At 40.3% G+C, this 4873-nt stretch overlaps 1 long non-coding RNA gene across 1 annotated transcript; it reads left to right on the top strand.

The window, feature by feature from the left end:
• Positions 1-1504: 1504 nt before the first annotated feature.
• Positions 1505-4121, top strand: LOC117590904. Its single transcript, XR_004574338.1, has 2 exons — positions 1505-1617; positions 3879-4121. It is a non-coding gene; the product is annotated as an uncharacterized LOC117590904 (long non-coding RNA).
• Positions 4122-4873: the final 752 nt, after the last annotated feature.

Below are 4873 nucleotides of genomic sequence, written 5' to 3'. Positions count from 1 at the left end.
TAGCCACTGCAAATTAATTTATTCATTGTGGCTATAATAATGATCTGATAGATATGGCCATTCCCTACGGAATGGCGTTTTTAGTTTTCTTTTATCTTCAAAATTGTAGGGTTGGGAGGCTTTCGCACTTTTGCGGGGTCGGAAGGGGCGTGGCTCATTTTTGAAATACACTGGTTTCAGTGTGAGCATACAGCAGTCAGAGCCAAAATTTGGTGGCTCTAGCTCTTATAGTCTCTGAGAAATAGCCGACAAACAAGACGGACAGACAGACATGGCTCTATCGACTCGGCTATTGATGCTGATCAAGAATATATATACTTTATGGGGTCGAAAACGCTTCCTTCTGTGCGTTACATACAACCGTTATTCTCACAAATACAATATACCCTATTTACTCTTCGAGTACCGGGTATAAAAACTATCAGAGAACGAGAAGGGACGTGTGAGACGCTTCGTACACATCACAACTCCCCTCCCCCAGATCAGATAGTGTGAGCAACATCGGGTATGGAAGTATGGGGTAGGGGCAACCACTTGACATGAATTTCGCCATTTTGGCAATAATAATGATCCGATCTGATCCTTATTTGGGAACATTTACTACAGAACTGCGTAGTTTTCTCTTCCTATCTTAAAAATTGTGGATATAGCTAATTTTCGATCTTTGACGGGGGTGGAAGGGGGCGGGGCGACATTTGAACATACACTTGAAATCGAATGCAAATCCATCTCGGTGCAAATTTTGGTTGCAGTAGCTTTTATAGTCTCTGATATCCAAGCGCGCATCAAGACGGACGAACAGACAGACATGGGGATATCGACTGGGCTATAGATGCTGATCATGAATATATACTTTATACTTCCACCACACCATTACCACCAATACATATATGCCGTATTGACTCTACGTGTACCGGGTATAAAATGCGGCGGCTCCAAAAAATAAAAGGTAAATCGCAGCAGCAGCAGTTGCGTCAGCTATGTATGTATGTATAATAAACTCATGAAAATATGCCTAAAGCGTGCCTCAAGCGATTTCACCTACAGATGCAAACATACATACAGATATTCACCTATGTATATCTATTTAAGTATCTATGCATATGTACATGTGTATATATGCATACCTACATATGTAGCGCTGGTGGAGGTGTAGCGGGGCATCTTCTCACTTTTTTTTTGCATAGACGCACCCAATTTACGATGCGTACGCGTGAGAGAGAGACTCCAGCTACCACAACTTTGGGTGCATGCCAGTGCGTTCGACTGCCAGATGGGGGAAGAGGTGCTGCATTAGGGGGCCTGCAAGCCGTGGGCGCAGTTCGAAAGCCTATTAAAAGAGCTCTATGGACACTTCAGTGAGAGCTATGTTTTAACGCTGTTGTAATGGGACCACAAATTGCAATTGTTGCGGGGTTTCTGATGCATGACTGCCCGGGCCGCTTGTATCGATGACCGTGCTGTGAATTGGCAAATCGGATTTGTTTTTAGCCGCCAACAGCGCCAAATGTCACAAAATGCCCCCAGCTTCCAACTCTCTGCCCTGGAAATAATGTAAACTTGATGGATGAATTGATGGAGAGACAATAGCAAATACAACATGCAACATGCCACGAGGTATGTTAATATGTACTTCTGGTACGGAATGAATACTTGTGTGTAGTTTCTATGGGAATACGTGTGCATACTGAGGGGAATTCTAGTAGTTAATGCAAAAAGCATTGAAGAAGATATGTCGGTGTTTTTCGTATATTATAATTAAAAGGCTGCATTCTAATGCATTATAGGGATAGGTTTCTAAATATTTGTATCTATAAAGTTATGATACATATTTTTGTATGCCATGGAGTTTCCACTACGGAAATCCTGTTCTACGAGCTATTGTCGTGATCTTTAAAACAGGCACATCCAAGCATCCCGCAGCATCACCATCAATCGAAAAAAGTACATTTATATTAGATTATTGTGGTATAGCCCTGATATACTCCCCAACCATCTGAATTATTCAGCCCATCATCAGCATCAGCCCTTTTGATTTCTACTTTTGGAATCATCGCCACTGCAAACATCATCGCCTCTACATATTTTTCATTCCTCTTCAAAGATTTTTGCACTTTTCATGAATGACCCCACACCATTTAAAATTTCTTGCATTTGTTTCTGGATTCTGCCACACACCAATGATAATTATAAAGCAATTATTTTCGAGCAAAAAAATCCTTTTAATAACATTTCTGCAAATGCCACAACGCTCTCCCAGCAGTAGCAACTTCTCCCTGAGACAATGAACATTTTCGTTTTGAGATTGTGGGTAGGGGTAGGGGAAAATGCATATGTATGTATGTATGTATATGCCATTCGTGAGCAACGGCAAGGCTGTGCGTTGCCAATGTGAAAATGACAGTAACTGTTGGTAATTTGAAGACTACCGGGTACTCGAAGAGTAAATAGGGTTATTGTATTTGTATGTAACACACAGAAGGAAACGTTTCCGACCCCATAAAGTATATATATTCTTGATCAGCATCAATAGCCGAGTCGATTGAACCATGTCTGTCCGTCCGTCCGTCTTTCCGTCTGTCCGTCCGTCTTGTTGAGTTCCTGGATCTCAGAGACCATAAAAACTAGAGCCACCAAATTGTGCATCCAGACTTCTGTATGCTCACACTGTTACAAGTATATTTAAAAAATGAGCCACGCCCCCTTCCGCCCCCGCAAAAGTGCGAAAACCTCTTAAATTTACAATTTTGCAGATAAAAGAAAACTTAAAACGCCATTCCTTAGGGTATGGCCATATCTATCAAATCACCAAATTGGGATCCGATTGGATCATTATTATAGCCAGAATGGAGAACTTAATTTGCAGTGGCTAAACCCACCCTGTCCCGCAGCTTTTGTTGTTCTTTTTACATTCTCTCATTCACACTCTGCTTCTGCTTCACTCGGCCACTGCCTCTGCCGACTTTTAACTAACCCCGTCACGCAGCTTATATTTTTTTTTTTTTTTGTGAGGGGGCGCTGCCTCTGCCTCTGCCTCGTGTCTGCAGTGTGTGGGTCTAGGTGCGTCAGAGCGTGTTGGTGTGAGAACTGTTGTAGAAAGAAAATATGTAAAATTTGACAAAACATCGCTAAGGTGCAGATGTATTACTGAGTGCCGGGTATAAAAGTTGTGACGCGTAAGAAGCGTCTCAAACGTCCCTTCTCGTTGTAAATGTTGTTGGGGGCTTGGTCGCGCTCCAATTTGTTGACAAACCATTTTTATACCCGGTACTCGAAGAGTAAATAGGGGATATTGTATTTGTGTGAATAACGGTTGTATGTAAGATACAGAAGGAAGACACTTCTCATCCATCAGTGTTGTTTTGAAGATAAAAGAAAACGCCATTCCGTAGGGAATGACCATATCTATCAGATCACCAAATTGGGATCCGATTGAATCATTATTATAGACACAATGAAGAAATTAATTTCCAGTGGCTAAACCCACCCAGTCCCGCAGCTTATATTTGTTTTTTGCACATTCTCTCATTCACACTCTGCTTCGCTCAGACACTTCTCTGCGTCTGTCTCTGCCGCGTCTCTGCCCAGACTCTGCAGTGTGTGGCTCTAGGGTGGCGAGCTAAAGGAGCGTGTGGATGTGAGTAGATGATGTTGATGTAGATGACAGAAAGGTGCAGATGTAGTACTGAGTGACGGGTATAAAAGTTGTGACGGGTATAAAGCATCTCAAACGTCCCTTCTCGTTCGTTCTGAGTACTAGGCTTAAGCTTTGAAATGCAAAAATTATGCTTTTTGTGCGTTATTTTTCACGAAAGTTTGATTTTGAAAACTCAGGAAAAGTCGAAATAATATATCCTGTGTACACTATTTTTTTTCAGGTGGGCATCGTTTGAGGTATTGCTCATCAAAATCTATGGAGAGACGGCCAGCAAAAATTATTCAACCAACACTAAAAAAAATTAGAAAAAGTCCAAAAAGAGTACCTGTTGAAGGGTTGCGCGCCCAGCTGCCAGAGAATTTCTGGCCTCACACTCGAAAAATATTGGAAAAGAAAATACTAAAATTGAATAAAAGCCTAAACCATGTCGGTTTTAAGTATTGATCGAGCATTTTAAGCTTAATTTTATAGATGCTTTCATCAGCTTTATAGAATGGCTAAGTTTATTACAACCAGATGTAAGACACTTAAGTTATGTGAAAAAAAGAAGCGCTACCTCTAAAAAAACCGTAACAAAAGAATACCAGACTTTTACTGTTTTTTCAGAGGTAGCGCTTCTTTTTTTCACATAACTTAAGTATCTTACATCTGGTTGTAATAAAAACTCTTAAAAAAACAAGTTCTGCCATAGAAAAAAACCATAATTCTTTAAAAATTTAAAGCGCTCAGTCTATCAGAAAAATGTTGAATTTTGACGAGTAGTGTTATTTGAACTGTAGACAGTAACGGAAAAAAATACTAGGAAATAAAATTTCCAGGCCAGGTGTAGTTTCCCTTTTTTAAAATGACAGAAAACAGTCAGATAGAATGATAAATATAGTATCCAAATCGTTTATTAAAAATTCATCAAAACCAACGCACATTCGTGGCAGGCGCTGAAAGCGCTTCTCGTAGGCCTTTCTTTAGCCGTTTGGAAACTCAATTTCAATTTCTTGCCCCACGCTCTCCCCAACGAAATGACAGCTTCTTTGCCCAGCATCTTCTGCAACTTGCGACTTGGGTGAATTGGCTGCCATAAATCTTCATAGAACATTGTTAACTGCCGGCAACAGTGAATAAAAAATATAAAAATAAAAATTTCATTACAATTTTTTTTCTTCCCAAATTGTTGTTGTTGTTTTTTTTCGCCCTTTCAAAGTACAGAAATGTAATAAA

Source organism: Drosophila guanche, unplaced genomic scaffold, assembly GCF_900245975.1.
Source record: "Drosophila guanche unplaced genomic scaffold, DGUA_6, whole genome shotgun sequence".
In the NCBI taxonomy this organism is placed as follows: domain Eukaryota; kingdom Metazoa; phylum Arthropoda; class Insecta; order Diptera; family Drosophilidae; genus Drosophila; species Drosophila guanche.
The sequence above is the reverse complement of the archived record's forward strand: the minus strand, read 5'-3'. Positions and strand labels throughout refer to the sequence as shown.